Source organism: Schistocerca piceifrons, chromosome 11 (genome assembly GCF_021461385.2).
Source record: "Schistocerca piceifrons isolate TAMUIC-IGC-003096 chromosome 11, iqSchPice1.1, whole genome shotgun sequence".
In the NCBI taxonomy this organism is placed as follows: domain Eukaryota; kingdom Metazoa; phylum Arthropoda; class Insecta; order Orthoptera; family Acrididae; genus Schistocerca; species Schistocerca piceifrons.
In genome coordinates, this window is record NC_060148.1 from 20,003,632 (window position 1) to 20,023,245 (window position 19,614).

Consider the following 19,614-nt stretch of genomic DNA (forward strand, 5'->3'; position numbering starts at 1 on the left):
TGGTGGAGGGGTCCAGACCCCACGTACGGCCGGAAAGGAGCTTGAGGAGACGGAGGTGGGAACGTGCCTTGGCTTGGATTGTCTGGAGATGGGGAGTCCAGGAGAGGCGACGATCGAGGGTGACGCCAAGGTATTTAAGGGTGGGAGTGAGGGCGATGGGATGGCCATAGACGGTGAGATAGAAATCAAGGAGGCGGAAGGAAGGGGTGGTTTTGCCTACAATGATCGCCTGGGTTTTGGAAGGATTGACCTTGAGCAACCACTGGTTGCACCAAGCGGTGAACCGGTCAAGATGGGATTGGAGAAGGCGTTGGGAGCGCTGTAGGGTGGGGGCAAGGGCAAGGAAGGCGGTGTCATCGGCAAACTGGAGAAGGTGGACGGGGGGTGACGGCGGCGGCATGTCCGCCGTGTACAACAGGTACAGAAGGGGGGAGAGTACGGCGCCTTGGGGCACACCGGCGGAGGGGAAAAAGGTGTAGGAATCGGTGTTATGGATGGTGACATAGGAAGGACGGCGGGAGAGAAAGGAGCCGATCAGACGGACGTAGTTAATGGGAAGGGCGAAGGTTTGGAGCTTGAAGAGGAGACCGGAATGCCATACGCGGTCATATGCACGTTCGAGGTCCAGGGAGAGGAAGATTGCGGAGCGGCGGGAATTAAGCTGTTCGGAAAGGAGATGAATGAGGTGAAGGAGAAGGTCGTCGGAAGAGAAGGACGGCCGAAAGCCACACTGGGTGACGGGAAGGAGGCGGTGCTGGCGGAGATGCTGGTGGATGCGACGGGTGAGGATAGATTCCAGGACCTTGCTGAAGACCGAGGTAAGGCTGATGGGACGGTAGGAGGAGACGGCGGACAGCGGTTTGCCAGGTTTAAGGAACATGAGGATACGGGAGGTTTTCCACAGGTTGGGGTAGTAACCGGTGGACAGGACTACATTGTAGAGCCTGGCCAGGGTGGAGAGGAAAGAGACAGGAGCTTCACGAAGGTGATGGTAGGTGACACGATCGTGACCAGGAGCGGTGTTGCGTTTGGTGCGAGGGTAACAATGAGATCCTGTGTAGTGATAGGGGCATTGAGTTCCGTGTGTGTAATGTTGTCCAAGTACTGGAAACCAGGAGCGAGGGGAGGGACAGAGGTGTCAGTTCGATCGCAGATATCCGGGAAGAGGGAGTAATCGAACTGGGGATCGTCGGGGATGGAGAAGACATCGGAGAGGTAGGAGGCAAAGTGATTGGCCTTACTAAGGGTGTCAGGGAAGGGGTGATCATCGTGGAGAAGAGGATAGTAGGGGGAGGGTTTAGTTCCGGTAAGGCGACAGAAGGCCGTCCAGAACTTGGACGAGTTGATTGGTAGGGTTGCATTTAAACGGGTGCATGTCTGTCGCCAGTCCCGGCGTTTCTTAGCCGCGAGCAAATTACGAACGTGTCGCTGGAGTTGCCGGTGGCGTCGTAGTATGTCCGGGTCACGCGTGCGGAGGAAGGCACGGTAGAGACGACGGGATTCACGGAGGAGGAGAACGGCCTGTGGGGGTAAGGTAGGACGGTGGGGGTGGATGGCGACAGTAGGAACGTGGGCCTCCACGGCCTCAGACAAGGTCTGCTGGAGAAAGGAGGCGGCATGGGTGACATCGTCAGGGTGGCGGTAGGTGAGAGGGTGGCTATCGACCTGGGTGGAAAGGGTATCCCGGTAGGCATTCCAGTCGGCTCGGGAATAGTCGTGGACATACTTAGGGGGAGGGTCAGTACGAGGGTCGGGGTGAGGGCGACGACCGTCTGAAACGGTGAGGAGGACAGGGAGATGGTCGCTACCAATAGGCTCCAGGACATCCACCGTTATGCGGCCAAGGAGGTTGGGGGAGGAGAGGATAACATCAGGAGTGGAGTTGGATTCAGGACGGGTATGCCGGGGGATGGGGACGAGGTCACCGTGAAGGGTGGAGAGGAACCGATGCCATCGCCGTAACTGGGCAGCGGAACGACTATGGATGTTGAGGTCGGCGGCGATCACGTAGGAGGAAAAGGTATGATCGACGTGGGAGAGGAAGTCGAAGGGAATAGGAGCGTTGGGGCGGACATAGATGGTGGCGCAGGTAACGGTAAGGCCGGGGAAGAAGAGACTAAGGATCAGGTGTTCGGTGGGGTCGGGAAGGAGAGGTTGGAGCTGAACGGGGATCTGGCGGTGGTGACCAATGGCAACTCCGCCACGCGCAATTGGGAGGGGATTATCGGAGCGGTGGAGGAGGTAGGGCGAAGTGTGAATGGTGTGGTGGGGTTGGAGGAAGGTTTCATTAAGGAGGAAGGCATCCACGCGGTGGGTGACAAGGGTGTGCAGGAAGAGGTTCCTGTTGGCGGGCAGGGAGCGGATGTTGTTGAAAAGGATACGTTGCTGTCGCGCCATGATAGGGATTTAGACGAGGGTGTCGAGGCGGGAGAAGGTGAAATGGGCCTGGTTGTTGGAGTAGGTGGCGTACATCTTGAGTTGGATACAGCAGTGAGTGTCGCGACTGTTATATTAGACTGTGGTGTAACGGAGTGGTGCGAGAGGGCAGCAGCTGCCAGCGGCATTACCAAACGCCGCAGACAGATGGCACTATGGCAGGTCGAGTCACTGCAATGCACGTTGAAGTATGGTAATTCCATCCGCACCGCTTGCATGTGAGTGCAATTAGTGACATATTCGTTTAAAGTAGTCAGTATTGTGTGTTTTCGTGCTGAATAAACCAACAATGCTGTGCGTTTAGCTGTACTTTCGAAGTCAAGAAGAGAAGGATGCAGTAAGAAGAAGTATATGGCTGATGAACATCTGCAGAGCAAACTAGCAGAACACAAAGGCAGCTGCATTGCGTGAAGTAAGTGCAATTTTCACGCATTGACGTAGATTAGAAAATTTAAGAATTCCCGTCGAGTACATCACGTAGCAGAGACCTGCAGTATTTTAACTTGTTAAAGTTCATGACGTAACTAGTAGCAAAATGTTGAGGTTAAGTTCAGACACACAGTATCGGTGCTTTCACAGATGTTGGAAACATACAGAAAAATGTCACAATTAACCGAGACCCAAGACAGAGTCTCATTTCAATTTGTGGTGTGCAAATCCTGAAGCATCTTTTTCTAATTTTTTTACTTGTGTTGAGTGCATCATCACGGGAAGCGACGAATTGAAACGAAACAAGACAAACGTAAATAGAAAGCAAACGGAATAAGAGCATATTGATTTCTTACTTAATCGTTATTTTACAACTATTTGTGTAAGAGATTACTGCTGTAAACGATCTAGAGTGCAAATAGAGCTTAAATATGTGTGTAAAATATTGCTACACATTAAACATAACGCAAATTACCTAGGTCCTACCAAGGAATGAATGAAAGTTACTTAAGAGGAGTTACTAAGTTTTTAAATTAAAAATTAAATTGCTTTCGAGAAATTCTGTACGTGGAATGCCAGAGATAAGAATGTATCATTGTGTATTACTCGAACGTGTGGAGATGGTGTGTTGTTATTATCAGTAATATTTCTAAAGTTTTGTTGTTTTGCAGACGAACATCTTTTTCATTTCTAAAGATAATTGTAATGGATGTTACGAAATTTTTTGCACCTTTAATACACGGCAGACGTAATGAGATCAGCCAATTACAATTTCACTGATAAATCTAATAGTTTCATTGCAAAGCCATTTGAAACTAAGGAACAGATGGATTTGTGATACCTAAACCACTGCGTCAACCTCTTTTTATCAATGTGAACAGCTACTGGTACGCAAGGTCATTGCAGAGAGGAAGATGTTTTTGAAATATGCCTCTAGGAGGGAGGTAGCATAGAAAAATTAGTCTTATAGCTTCATTAACTTTCACATCCTGTTCATATTATATTTTGCTGCTGAATGTCAACTGCCCAAAATACTATATGAACAATTACGATTTTATGGTTTAATTGATAGATGTTAAACGTACTGACCCACCAGCCGGGTATTGTAACCAGAGATGTGAGCTGCATTACCTGTCATATACTAGGGCTGGGGGGTGGGTGGGGGGTGGCAGGTCTAGCTTCAGTGACTATTTAAACAAAAATCCGTTCTTATTGTACTGTAATTTTTAAATGGGACATAAGGTATAAAAGTAATAAAAGTATTTTCACCCATCCCCATACAGATAGCCACAATAATGACTGATGGTCAATCCTTAATAGCTACAGGAATGCTTGTAAAACTTAAAACAAGAAACATGGTGCACATTCAGTAGACAATTGATGCACGAATGGTTCACCTCATTGCTATTAAAGTTTAAAATGCAATTTTTCCATAATACGTTACTGTGCAGATATACGTAAAATATATCTGCATTATTAATTCATCACAATATGCATATTTCTGGAAATATCATGGACTTAATTGATTCTAGTACTTTTTACCTCTCATTGTCATCTAAGAAATGTGCATTCAAATCCTCATGAACTACCAACTGATTCATCTTATTTGACAGAGAGCTCAGTGATGCATCTAGATTTCTTCTAAATCACGGAGAGTCTCGTAGACCTCTGAAGAGTGTTATAATTAGATGTGTTTTTTCTGCAGTAATAACTGACAAGCACATGCTTTTACATTGCAGTCTACACAAAAATTGCATGTTTCTATACTTTTGCTTTTGTATTGCAACTCCTCCTGTTTTAAAGTTAACTGTACACGTACACAATGTATGTAATCCATTATATTTAACGTCTCGTTCACTGTGAGCACATGGTGTTGTGAGAGGCACAAAGCATCACACATCAGAATCTCACACTCCTAGACATGTAAAAGCACATCTACTTCTTTATTCAGCATCCTAATGTTTTGACAGAACAAACTTATATTTAACGGGTCAACGTAAGTGTCAGATTCCACCCTGTTGTGGTGTGTGACGTCAGGACGGTGCGGAGTTTAGTGTGTTTATAGGTGGTGTTTTGATGTGGTGTGTTGGGTTCAGTTGCGTGTTAGTCCTCGATGCGTTCTGTATTGCTGTTGACCGTGCGTTTACAGGAATAGTTTTCAGTGAGTTAACAATTTAGTTTTTGTTGTGTCTAAGTTATTGTAGTGTTGTGTGCTGTTCGTCGTGTGTGAATTTTTTTTAATTACTTTGTTAATGCCTTTGTTAGGTATGCGTATCACTGACAAATTGAACAGTACATGTTTGTGTGCGCAGATGGGAGACAGTGCCTTGTCCCTCAAGTGTCTCCAGCTTTTGGCTGTTGACTGAAGGGGTGAAGGGTCTGTCGGGAGGAAATGCGATTGATGAAAGTTCCGGTGTTTTGGACCATGGATAGCTACATGTGGAGGTGCCGTAGCGATAACCTATGGTGCTCTACAAGGTGAGATTCCTGGTTCAATAAGTCTAGGTTGGGCATGCGAGAAATTGTGTTAATGACTTATTATTTTTGTTATTGATCCTCTCACAGTTTCTGTGTGCATTGGATTGGTGTGGGTGAGAGGACTGTGATTGATTGGTTTTCATTTTGTCGTGAAGTGTGTTCGGGGTATGTTAAGTACAGGGGTAAGTTGGGTGGGCCTGGGGTGGTGGTAGAGGTTGGGTGAGTGGGGATACAATCATTCAGTAGGCAATCATAGGCTTGAGATTAAAAATTATGAGACCGGGGCCTGTGCAAGTACCATAGAGGGATTTTGGGGGGGGGGGGGGCATTAAGTCAGTTATTGGGAGGGAGAAGAGGCTCTCTTTTAACCTTCGGTCTCATTTAGATGAGTACTGTTGGTGGAAGAGCTTCCCTGAGGGCTATTGTATTTTTAGGTTTTTTTTTAAGGGCAGTTAGTAGGATGCATAGGCCAAAGGTTGTTAGTTAGGGTGGTGGTGTGTGGTGGGTGGTGGCTGCGGATCGGGGGGGTTGGTTGTTGGCAAGGTTTTTTGGAGGGAGGTAGGTGGGTGGGGGGGGGTTGTTTTGTGTTTTGTGACTTTCTTGTGGAGGATCTCTTTTGTTGCACTTGTTGAGTCGTAGTGTGTGATTGAGATTTTTTTAGTTTTTATCTGTTTATAGGTCTTTGATTTTTTTTGGGGGGGGGGAGTTGTGGGTGGGTTTGGATTTTTTTTGGTTGTGTTTGTTTGTTTGTGTGTTGCGGGGGAGGGGGGGGGGAGGGGCGTGGGGCTGGGTGTGATTGTGGTGTCTGACCTAGAGTGCAGTGCCAGAACTTTTTTGTGGTAAGTTGTTTTTCTTTTCGGTGGTTTTGTTGATGGGGTATTTGTGAGTTGGTTGTTGGTATTGGTGATTTGGTATCGTGAGTTGCTGTTGAGCTATATAGGTCAAGCGAAGTGATGGATTGCAGAGGATATAGTGTCTAGTGGAATTTGGGAAGGTTGCGGGCTCATTTTATTTTGTTGTTTTGTGTCATGTGGTACAGTACTGTGTGTTTATATTTAGTTTGCTCCCACTCAGAAACACCCCAATTTCCCACGCTTGTCCTGTTAGTTAATTATATTTTTGGAGGAAGATGTGTGTGATGGTTTTTCGATCTATTTTCATGTTTGTTGTCATGTTTACATAATGATGTCATATGCACGATATGGGAGTTGTTGTGAATGGTAGTTTCCACCATATTGGTGACGTCATGAGTCAAAGCAGACGGGTGGAATCAGACGCTTGCATATTGCCTGGCTGTCATTGAATCCACACAGCTTACATCTGACTTCAGTTCGTGACATGTTCGTTTAAAATAGAAAATACTGTGTATTTTTGTCTTGAATAAATCAACAATGCTGTGCTTTTAGGTGTACTTTCGAAGCCAAGAAGAGAGGGAAGCAGCAATAAGAAGAATATGGCTGATGAACATCTGCAGAGCAAACAGCATTGTGTTGAGTAAGTGCAGTTTTCACACTTAAACGTAGATTAGAAAATGTTAGTTTCCCTGCCTACTGTATCATGTAGGAAAGACTTGCAGTATTTTAACTTGTACAGCTTGTGACGTAACTAGCTGCTGAATGTTGAGGTTAAATTCTTAACGTACAGTGTAGGTGCTTTTACTGGTGCATACTTGTTGGAAACATAGGAAACAATGTCACAAGTAACGGAGACAACAAAACAGAATCTCGTTTCAACTTGTAGTGTGCCATTCCTGAAGCATGCCTTTGTCATTTGTTTATTTCTGTTCGGTGTAACACCACGGGAAGTGACGAATTAAAATGAAACGAGTCAAATTTAAAAGGAAAGCAAATATAATCTGAAGAGTATAGTTGAGTTCTTAATTTCTCGTTATTTTACAACTGTTTGTGTGAGATGCTGTTGTTGTAAATGATGTCAAGTTCAAATAGAGCTTTAACTTGTGTGTAAAATATTGCTATGCATTAAACTTAATGGAAATCACACACCAAAGAACGGATGTTAATAAGAGATGTTAAGTATTTAAAATAAAAATTAAATTGCTTTAGAGCAATTCAGTAAGTGGAACGCCACAGATGAGGTGTCATGTGTATTGCTCCAGTATGTGCACTTTCTGTGTTGTCATTAACAGTAATATTTCTGAAGTTTTGCAGATGGATATCTTGTCCTTTTCCAAATATAACTGTAATGGACAGTTACGAATTTTCTTCACCTTTAATACACAGCAGACATAATGAAATCAGCCAATTATAGTTTCACTGATTAATCAAATCGTTTTATTCCAGAGCCATTTTAAACCAAAGGAACTAATGGGTTTTTGATACTTAAACCAGCACTGCAGGAACCTGTTTCTGCCATTGTAAACCTCTAATGGTACACAAGGCCATTGCTGAGAGGAAGATGTTTTCAAGTACGCCCGTAGGAGACGGTAGCGTGGAAAAATTTGTGCTGTATCTTCAGTATCTTGCACATTGTATTCATACTATCATTTGCTGCTCAATCACAACTGCCTGAAATACTATAGGAATACTGTACTTACGATTTTATGGTTTATATAATAGGATGTTAAATGTTCTGGAGAACCAGCCTGGTGATCATAAATTGACCATTAAAAGATACTTGAGTATTCCAGTAAAAGAAGCTGGTGTATGCCGTGGCGTGAAAACTAGCTTCACTAACTATTTAAATAAAGATGAATTTTCATTGTACTGTATTTTTTAAATGGGGCAAAAAGTATAAAATAATTTCATCCAGCCCCATACGGATAACCGTGAAAATTACTGATTGTGAAACTTTGACAGCTATAGAAATGTTTGCAATACTTAAAAAAAATGAGAAACGTGGTGTAAATTCAGTAGCTAATTGATGCATGAATTGTTCACCTCTTTGCTATATTCTTAAGCATGCAGTCATTCCATAATGCATTAGTCTGCCGAAACACGCTAAAGATGTCTGCATTATTAATTTGTCAGGATATTTTAGACTCTCATTAAAACCCAGTAGTTCTGTTGAATAATAACTTATACTATCAAGGGCTTCAAATAATTTCCCTTTTCCATTAACAATTTGTTGCACATCACTTGTTCAGCCTGAGCTGTGTCAGTAAATGTTTCGATTTGGGGTCCTACTGTCTCCCTGGTCACAAGTTGCAAACTACACTACCAAAATCAGGTTCAAACACCCAAATAATGGTTCTAGCACTTTTTACCTGCCAGAATCTTCTAAGAAAGGCGCATTAAAATACTCGCAAACTAATGACTGATTCACCTTTCTTGACAGAAAGCTCAATAATTCCTCTAGATTTCTCCTAAACCACTTAAGTCTCCTAGACCCCTGAGGCGTGTTATAATTAGAAGTGATTCTGTAGTAACAACTGAAAAGCATATGCTTTTACATTGTGATCTACACAAAAACTTCTTGCTTCTATATTTTTGCTTTTGTGTTAAAACTCCTCCTTTTTCCAAGTAAACTGTAGACGGGTCGAGCGAAACATCCAATCCCACCCATTGGCTTTGACCTGTGACATAAGGCTGTTGTGGTGTGTGACGTCACAATGGCGTGGAATTTAGTTTGTGAGAGTGGCATGTGTGTAGGTGTCGTTTTGATGTGATCGGTGGTGCTCCCTGGTGGTGGGTTTGGTGATGTTTTTGGTTTAGTTTGGCGTGTTTATAGCTGGCATATTGTTGTGGTCGGCGGTTCTCTATGGTGGTGTGTTTGTGGGTAGCGTGTTACGTGGCTTATGGGGTTCATTTGCGTGATAGCATTGCTCGTGTGTGGTATCAGGACTGTGCTTTCAGTGGAATATTTTTCTTTGAGTTAACGATTTTAGTTTTGTTATTTTGACATTATTGTAGTTATTTTCTGTTCGTTGTGTGTGAATTTTGGTAAATTGCTTTTTTTATGTCTTCGGTAGGTATGGATATGACTGACAAGGTCAACAGTTTTTGGTTGTCGGCGACGAAGGGGGACAGTGCGCTGTCTCTAATAGAATTTTGTCGGATTTTTGGATGAAGTTGTGAAGTGTTCAGTATGTCGTCAAGAACTGAGGCTTACCAAAGTACCTGCATCTTGGACCAGGGAAGGCTGTATGTGGTTTCATAAGGATAACAGATCAAGGGAAGTGTTTGATTCCAATTTTGTTGGTTTGTTGTTGTTGTTTTTGAGGCAGTGATGATTGTGGACGTGGTTGTAGTTTTGGGTTTTATGATTTGGTATCGGTAGTGTCTGTTCACCTATATAGGTTAAGGGAAGTGTTCGATTCCAATGTGTGGTTGTGGCTGTGGGAGTTCCACTATCGGGAGTTGCTGTTGAGCTATATAGGTAAAGGGAAGTGTCCGATTCCAGGAGGATATTGTTTAGTGGAATTTGGGGAGTTTCGTGTTTTCGGTTTTATTCGTCGTTTTGTTTGGTTTGGTATGGTGGTGTGTGTCTAAATTTGTTTATATTTACCTTGTCCCCACCCAGAAACCCCCCAATTTCCCATGCTTGTCACGTTAGTTTCATTAGGTTTTTTGTGGAATGTGTGTGTGTTGGTTTTTCAATATATTTTTGTGTTTGTGCTCACGTTTGCGTAATGACGTCATAGGCGCCATATTGGAGTCGTAGTGTATGGTCGTTTCCGCCATATTTGTGACACTATGGGTCAAAGCAGACGGGTGGAATCGGACGCTTCTGTATTTCCCTGTAGACATACATGACGCTAGCTAGCCTGTAATCCCTTATATCGTATTTCTCCATCACTCAGAGTACATGGTGCTGAGAGGCACAAAACGCACATTAGAATTTCACATACTTTCCTGACATAAAAGAAGCTCATCTACCTCTTCATTCAACATCCTAATGTTCTGACGAAACAAACTAATTTAAATTTTGTGGAAAATATTCCATATTTTATGGTTCTGTGCAGTTCTGATTCGTATCAAAGCTTTCTGTCTGTAGTCTGACTCTAACCAAAAGATGCTGCCTTACACTTCCTGGAAGGTGCTCATCTAGTATCTCTCCCTACCCACACTATTCAGATGCAGGTGATAATCAGCCTATCCACATCTGCAAATTGGAGTGACAGGAACGGCATACATGTGAGACATTGTTCCAATCAAAAGCAGTTCTCATGGCACCCTGATTACATGGCTGACAGCTGTGTTACCTCATGGCCGGTCGTGGTGCATCAAACTTCCACATTAGAGTGTGCTGTTACTGCCTTTATTTTCTCCAGATCAGCTCCCATACTCTGCTGTAACTTGACAAAACTATTTAAGCTAAACAAATACAAAACTCATTCTAGACTCTGTTACTTTCTCAGTGGCTTTATGCGTTTATGAATTCTGTATAATTTCTTATTATTTGAAGGAATGTAACAGTTGTTGAAATTTTCAGGCAGAATAGACATACACAAATTTGGTGGACCAAAGGCTGCAGTTGGAATCTTCACTGATGTTGAGAAATGGAAAATAACAGAGGGTCAGCCAGCATGCGAGTGTTTCTCGCCTTTGATCAGTTTGATTGCTTTTCGTACGAACATTACTGCTGCTTAAATATTGTTGTGGTCATCACTCAAGACTGATTTCATACATATCTCCAATCTAGTCAGTCATGCTTCATCGTCTCCAAATAACTACCGCAACCTACATCCATTTGAATCTACCTACAGTACTGAAGGCTTTGTCTCTCTCAAAGATTTTTACTGCCAACACATCCCTCCAGTGCCCAATTAACTGTTACTTTAAACCTCATGATGTTTCCTGTTAACGTTACTGTACTTTTAGGCAGGGGGTGCTGTAAATTTCTATCCTCCCAGAATATATACCTCTTTATCGATCATGATCTTCTCCATTATTTTCATTGGAGAACTTTGAGGGTCAGCAAGTGATAAGCTGTTTGACAGCATAGAAGTGCCATGGCCATACTACAATGTTTTTATTTTATTAGTTGATATTCCAGTCTTTGTGATTAATTTTGGGATCCGCCGCATTATTGATGTGGAATGAGGCATCGCTGTTGGTCGCAGTTCGCAAAACTAATCACAGACAGGAAAGTGGTAAAATAAAACGATAGAGTGTACACGTGGGACATAGTTCAAAAACAATTCCTCTTAATTGCTGGTTCAGTCGGCTCATCTGATCTTTAGCATTCTTCTGCAGTGCTACATTTAAACAGCTTCTATTCTCCTGTTGTCTATACTGTTTATTGTTCATGATTCACTTGCATATAAGGCTACAGTCCAGACAAATATTTGTCATCACGTGGATTTATTTACATTAAAAGGTGTGTGTTATGTTAAGATTTTAGGGTAGCTTGAGGCATTGTGTGGAAAGAAACAAATCACTATTTAGTACATGGCTGTGCAGAGGTCACTGACTAAGACCTGAACATAAATCCAAATATGTAAATAAAATAACTAAAATGTAATACCTTCAATCTGTATCATATACATCACAATTAACTAGCACTGAGTTACCTAATTGTTCAGCTTTCCAAATAAAAGTATAAAGTTCACAGTTGAGAACCAAGTAGGCGACATTGTAAACTTATTAAACCTGGCCATTAGAATAAGGAGTAATAGACTTGATATTGAAATTTATTGGAAGTCTACAACAACTCTGCCATCCACAACTTCTTTTGTCATCCCACAGCCCAAAAATGGAACCATTCTGGTATGTTGTCAACAGGAACAGCAACCCAACTACAACACTCTGAAGATAAATGTAAACAACAAATTGAAATGATAAAAGAACACCTCCATAGTATACTCCCTCAAAAACTCAAATGGTTGCAAAAGAATTACAGCCCACAAAACAAACATAAAATAAGATCTTCCGTACAGTACCATTTGTGGATAGTATTTCATATCAGATTGCCAATATTGTGATACGTAAAGGCAATAAAATATATTTTGTCACACACAACACAATTGGGAAGAAAATTAGGCATCCTTGAACCACTGCAGATATACAAATATCAAAGAAAACCGGCTGAGTCCATCCTAATTGACAACATACGTTTGTCACCTCTGGTTTTAACACCAGCCTGCACCATTAGATTTGAAATGCACATGTCCTCTCTCTCTCTCTCTCTCTCTCTCTCTCTCTCTCATACACACATACATTACCTTTTTCTCTGCTTCATATTTACCATAAATTTCATAATTTGTGTTTCATTAATATTTTCCAAATGCAAGTTTGACTAGCATACTCCCAGTACTCATTAGATCAACTTAAAATGACAATACAGTTTGGATCCTTGTCAACCTAATTTTTTATAACATGCTACAGATGGAACCTAGCAAACCCATAGCTCTGGGATAACCAATATTCCGCTCTTTTTCTGTCACTTCTTTCATCCTCTATCTCTGAATCCCAAACCAAATTGTTATTTATGTATAATTATACCACTTTTAGCGATATAATTATAATGTTTCATGTTTTCGACAGGTCAACTGAACTCTCAAATGAATACAAAGTATGAGTTATGTATACTTAAAAGAAGAGTCATGTACTGTACCATTTTAAATACTAAATACCTATTCATGTGCTCAACCACAGATATGCACAATACTTCAAGACTTACTCAGACATAATGGTCTGTTTTACTGTATATGCTTAGTATTTTGAAATAGTGTTTCTGCTGTATGTTCTTTGTATCTATCAGTTTCCAAACATCATATTTGTTTACAAAGTATGTCAGTTTATTATCATGTATTATGATACAGAAACTAGCCTGTGGGGACCAGAGGTATTCTGTTGTAACTGTTTTATTTGTACATTTATATTTACATTCAGGTATTAGTCAGAGATCTCCACAGAGCCATGTTCCAAATAGTGCTTTCTTTCCCTATAGACAGTAACACAATATGCACATCATATTAATGCATATAATCCACCTGATAATGGTTGTTTAAATCTTTGAAACACATGAAGGAAATAAATCAAACAGTGACAGGTAACAGTAAACACATTGCATCATTTGAATTAATGTAGTTATGGATAGTGGCTTCAGAAGTACTGAGGTGGAGGGTTTAGCTGAATCACTCAGCATGCCCTGTAGGACTCTGGATGCAAGTAAACAGAAACCACTGGAAAATGTAAAACAAGGTAAAGGGATGTAGTCGAATTACAGCAGATAATGCACAAGAAATTAAGAGTGGGAAATGGCACACTACTAGTATTGGATGAATTTTGCTGTTTTAGCAGCAACATATCTGACAATGGCCAAACTAGAGAGGATGAAAACTGCAGTGCAGCAGTATAGTAAAAAGCTTTTCTGAAAAAAAGGGAGATGTTTACATAGCATAATTATAAATTTGAATACTGGAAAGTCTGTTTTTGAAAGTATTTGTCTGGAGTGTAACCGGATATGGACAACAAATAGCATATGCAGGAGGAGAACGGTAGTTGTATAAATGTGGTGGTACAGGAGAATGCTCTAGATCAGATGTGTAGATTGGATAACCCATGAAGAGGTATTTGTTTTTGAATAGAAGTCCCACAATAAGTCTTCACGTCCATATTTTCACCATGTGTCTTTGAATGCAAGAAAACCTTCCTTGTTCAGTCAACCATTAATTCCCTCGGCTACATGTCCTGCCCGCCTCCGATACGTTCCCATTACATTTGTAATTATGTCCACCCTGCCAGTCTGCTCCCTGATACATTTTTACTCTTCTATATATTTAAGCTGTACTCTTATATCCAATAGTGCAGAAAAAGTACACGTAAAAGCTCTCGATATCAGAGATTGGAAACATCTTTTGTGCTCACTTAAGTTGAGAGAATTCAGAAGAAATGATGATAATGTGAAGTGCCTACAGTACAGACTGAAATGTTAATCAGCAGCACACACATTGCTCATTTTACTATTATTTAAGTTAGATTCTTCTCGTGCTACTCACAACTGCACCTGCTCAACAATAGGATGCTTACAACTAGTATAAAGACCTCACTCATTTGTACAAATATGCCAAGAGAGGCAAAAATTTGTTTCTTTAACTGTCTGGGAAGAAATTTTATTTATTATGACTCACTTACAGAAAATTCACTGAAATGTTTATATTGTTTAAGTATTTGTGGCTACAAATTGTAAACTCTGTTTTTCTGTGTCTCCACACATGATGTGTCACACATAACAACTCATCAATTCTTTATACAATGCAATGGATAATGATAGATGAAATGTTCTGAAATTGCTATTTATATTAACCATAAGTATGTCATGTACCTATAACTACAAATATCACATGCTAATATATCTGAATTGCAAACATATCCTTAAGGATGCCAACTGTTTGCAGTAAATTTCGAGGCTACATTTCGAAACACAGAGTTGTCTTGGCTTAATAAAAAAAAAAGAAAAAGAAACTCTTGACTGGCCAGTTTTACTCAATTCATAAATAATAAAATTCTCAACCACCTCAACTCACACATATAAATAATATACAAAGTTGGTGTATCATCCTTGTGAGCACAGGGCATGCATTTGACACCAGTGCAAGAAAATTTTTGCACTTCTAAACTATTGTCTGAAAGTCTTGGGTTTTATACCCCACATCAGCTAATTTTCCTCTCACTCTAGCCAAAACATGATGGGTAAATGTGCCGCACTTCACACAAATGCTGCTAAAATGTATATAAACTGTTCTATTTCTGTCAAGTAGTGTAGATTGATTTCACTATGAATGATCCCCAGTGACGGAAACGAGACTTCAGAGAAGTACAGTGATGCACACTGTAAGTGGAACTCAAAGGAAGGAAAGACAGTGAGAAGTACCTTTGTAACATATGCTAGTGCAAAGCATGTGAAAGTAAGCATTAAAATGTTATGTGTGTGCGTCACAGAACTGCAATATTCATATCTCGGGCTGAAGGCTGTTGAAGTCACAAAAGCAGTGACAAGGCAGGAGGCCACTGAAATACTGCCACGGAGCTCAACTGACATAAAAGTGGAATTTGTTATTGTTGTTTATTCCAAAAGACAGTTTGGCCCTGAACTGATTTTCCCTCCTACATAGTACTCAGATGACTCCACCTGCCTTCACACACACACACACACACACACACACACACACACACACACACACACACACTCTCTCTCTCTCTCTGCATTCCCACATGTAACTGACTGCTCATTTGCATATGACATCAGTCCAGCGTGGACTACAGCTCCATTGCCAGTGCTGCCAACACCGCCAACCATGCCAACTGTTCTCACATTTGCACCAGCCAACTGTGCCTTAAATCCTCAATGCTGCTCCATTTCCACCATCATCATCACTACATCTGGATTCGGAATCAGCTTCCCAGCATCCCCACATACTCCAGCAACAACAAACCAACACCTACAACCTGTGCCATAGTTGTTACCACACTGGCTACATCTGCATTGGCCTCAACCCACCTGCTAAAGGTAAGAAAAATACGAAAAGGCATTCAAAATCTTGTCCCACTCCACAGTCAATATCGTCTGAAACCCCATCCTGAAATGATCCCAGTAACCCACCTAAGACAGGTACCCAACATATCTGTGACACCCCCACATTAGCCCCACACATCCAAACCTATGCAGTCAAATCCCATCCCAGCCCACACATCTCCTACATCACATTCCTTAATCCTCTCACATTCTGATTTCAGATTCCCCACTGCTAAAACACTTTACCTCAAAAAAAAAAAAAAAAAAAAAAAAAAAATCATAAAATCCTCTGATTCTGATTTCCAAACCCCCCTACTGCAATGCCTACCTGCCACCATCTTTGGTCCACATGTCTCCTCAAAACCAGTCCACTATGACCCAAATGACCCCAACACCCCACCTCCTGCTGACTTCTATTGTTTCGATTGATGCGGGAGGACACAGAGATCACGGGGGGGGAAGTTGTGTAGAAGCTAAGTCCTAATCCTGACACACAGATCCAAAAAGCTCTTTGAATTCACCAACATTCTGGCCTGACACTGTTCATTTGCATCCTTTCTGAAGACACCTCAACCATAGATCACCACCTTCAGAATGCAGTGTTCATCTGTCACTGGAACACAAAGTAGAGCCTTCCTGATCCCTGGTCAGGAACTACCATTGCCACATATGTACTCCTCTACAATGATCATTTAACTCCCAACTGCAAAAACCCTCCTACCTGCACCCACTGCAGAGCTAGCCACCTGTACCAGCACTGTTCCAATCCTTAGTTCCCATCCATCTGCAACACCCGTAACCAGTCCCACTCCAGTAACTCCTACATGTGTGCTGACCTGACCATTCCAGTCTGCCATACTGACACACCACTCCACCCAAACAACTCGCTACTTCCTACTTCTACTGCCGAAGGAGAAACCACATGCCCTCCTTGAGGTCACATTGGCAGTTCATTCTGTATTTCACATATATGCCACTATTACATATTCCCAATCCCACTTCTCGATCTTTTCCCGAGTAAGCATCCTCACCTAATAAATTACCACTTAACTCAGCAGTTATAGACAAAACAGGAGTAACTTTTCTTGAAAACAGCTTATTTTCTGATAATAATGATAGTACATCACACAAATAGTATGACAAAATTTTTATTCTCTGTGTCCATTACAAAGGTACTTTTAGACTTAGTTTTAAGCCTGTTGAAAGCCAAAACAGATTTTTACAATCTTTTTGTATTGAAAATACTAGTGCTTATCAGTCATAATTTTTGTACACACAGCATTCTCATTTATTTGCTGTTACACTTGCCAATAGTAACACTAGTTGCATTAACAGTAACAACAGTTCGTTGCTAGTGGCTACAGAGATGACATCTGAATTTTATACAGTAACTCTGTGTAATGATGTTGCTAGTGTATAACACATTTTTCTGAATGTAGAAGATTGGTTTTGAGCTCTACAGTAATCACCAATCAATTCAAACCACATTATGTGCAGCTGTAATAAGAATGTGGCTGTGAAATGTGTACCAGCCACACATCCCTCTAAGAGTCAAGTGGCAACTAAGAAATTAACTGAACTGCCTTTCAAAATCTGCACTGCAAGTCAGAGCAGTGGAGCATCAACATATAAATCACACGGCTGTGTTTTATTTCACTTGTGCACTTATAAAATCTGGTTCCCATAGAGTGACTCAAATTTACAAATAATATAGCATTTCTGGACACAAGTGTAGCATATAGCACTTCACCACGGACTAATACAAGAGAGTATGACCTGGTAGTTGTACCCATAAATGTATGCCATGTCACACAGACTTCAGACGGGCCACATGTATTGTCATTTGGTAGTACAGAGCTGTTGTTGTTGTTTTTTTGTCTTCGGTCCAAAGACTGGTTTGATGCAACTCTCCGTGCTCCTCTATCCTGTGCAGGCCTCTTCATCTCAGAGTAACTACTGCAACCAACGTACTTCTGAATTCATCTCTTGGTCTCCCTCTACAATTTTTACCCTCTTGCTTCCTGCCAGTACTAAACAGCTGATCTGTTGATCTCACACAATTATCCTACCAACTTACCTCTTCTAGCCAAGTTGTGCCACAAATTCCTCCCCTCCCCAATTGTATTCAATCCCTCATCGTTAGATATGCCACCTACCAATCTAACCTTCAGCATTCTTCTGTAGCACCATGTTTCAAAAGCTTCTATTCTCTTCTTGTCTAAACTGTTTATCATTTATGTTTCACTTCCATACATGGCTACATTCCATAGAAATACTCTCAAAAAATGCTTCCTGACATTTAAATCTCTGCTTGATTTTAACAAATTTCTCTTCTTCAGAAACACTTTCCTTGCCCTTGCCAGTCTAAATTTTATATCATCAGTTATTTTGCTGCCCAAATAGAAAACTCCTCTTCTACTTTGTGTCTCAATTCCTAAACTAATTCCCTCTGCATACCTGATTTAATTTGGCTACATTCCATTGTTCTTGTTTTGCTTTTGTTGATGTTCATCTTTTATCCACATTTCAAGACACTGTCCATTCTGTTCAACTGCCTTTGCAGGTCCTTTGCTGTCTCGGACAGAATTGCAGTGCTGTCAAAAACCTTTTTAATTCCTACTCCAAATTTTTCTTTTGTTTCTGTTACTGTTGCTCAATATACAGGTTGAATAACATTGGAGATAAGATACAGCCCTGTCTCACTCCCTTCTCAATCACTGCTGCCCTTTCACGCCCCTCAACTCATATGACCACCATCTGGTTTCTGTACAAGTTGTAAATAGCCTTTCACTCCCTGTATTTATCTTGAGAATTTGAAAGAGCTTTTCCAGTCAACATTGTCAAAAGCTCTCTATGCCTACAAATGTTATAAACGTAGGTTTCCCTTTCCTTAACCTAGCTTCTAAGGTAACTGGTAGGGTCAGAATTGGCTTGCGTGTTCTTACATTTGAACAGAATCCAAACTGATCTTCCTGAGGTCATCTTCTACCAGTTTTTCCATTTGACTGTTTTGCAATGGTGACTTATTAAAATGATAGTTTAGTAGGTCACACACCTGTCAGCACCTGCTTTCTGTGGGTATGGAATTATTATATTTTTCTTGAAGGCTGAGGGTATTTCACCTGTCTCATACATCTTGCTCACCAGATGGTAGAGTTCTGTCATGGCTGACTCTCCAAAGGGGTATCAGTAGTTCTAACAGAATGTTGTCTACTCTCGGGGCCTTGTTTCGTCTTAGGTGTTTCAGTGCCCTGTCCAATTCTTCATGCAGTGTCATATCTCCTCTTCATCTATATCCTCTTCCATTTCCATAATGTCCTCAAGTACATCGCCCTTGTGCAGACCCTCTATATATTCATTCTACCTTCCTGCTTTTCCTTCGTTGCGTAGGACTTGTTTTCCATCTGAGCTCTTGATATTCGTACAGGTGGTTCTCTTTTCTCCAAAGGTCTCTTTAATTTTCTTGTAAACATTTCCTATCTTATCCCTAGTCATATATACTTCTACATCCTTCCATTTGCTGTCTAGCCATCCTTGCTTAGCCATTTTGTGCTTCCTGTAGATCTCATTTTTGAGACATTTGTATTCCGTTTTGTCCGCTTCATCTGCTGCATTTTTGTTTCCTCCTTTCATCAATTAAATTCAATATCTGTCCTGTTAACCAAGGATTTTTGCTAGTCCTCTTCTTTCTACCTACTTGATCCTCTGCTGTCTACGCTATTTCATCTCTCGAAGCTACCCAATCTCCTTCTCCTGTATTCCTTTCCCCTGTTCTTGTCAATTTTACTGTAATGCTCTCTGTGAAACTCTCTACAACCTCTGGTTTTTTCAGTTTATTCAGGTCCGATCTCC

The 19,614-nt window shown here is 41.3% G+C and overlaps 1 long non-coding RNA gene across 1 annotated transcript in view; it reads left to right on the plus strand.

The window, feature by feature from the left end:
- The first annotated feature begins 2,638 nt into the window (after nt 1–2,638).
- LOC124720094 overlaps nt 2,639–19,614 on the plus strand; it is a 28,233-nt gene continuing 11,257 nt past the window's right edge. Inside the window, exons 1-3 of the long non-coding RNA XR_007006061.1 lie at nt 2,639–2,848; nt 5,178–5,343; nt 6,750–6,837. This is a non-coding gene — a long non-coding RNA (uncharacterized LOC124720094). The remainder of the gene's footprint in view (nt 2,849–5,177; nt 5,344–6,749; nt 6,838–19,614) is intronic.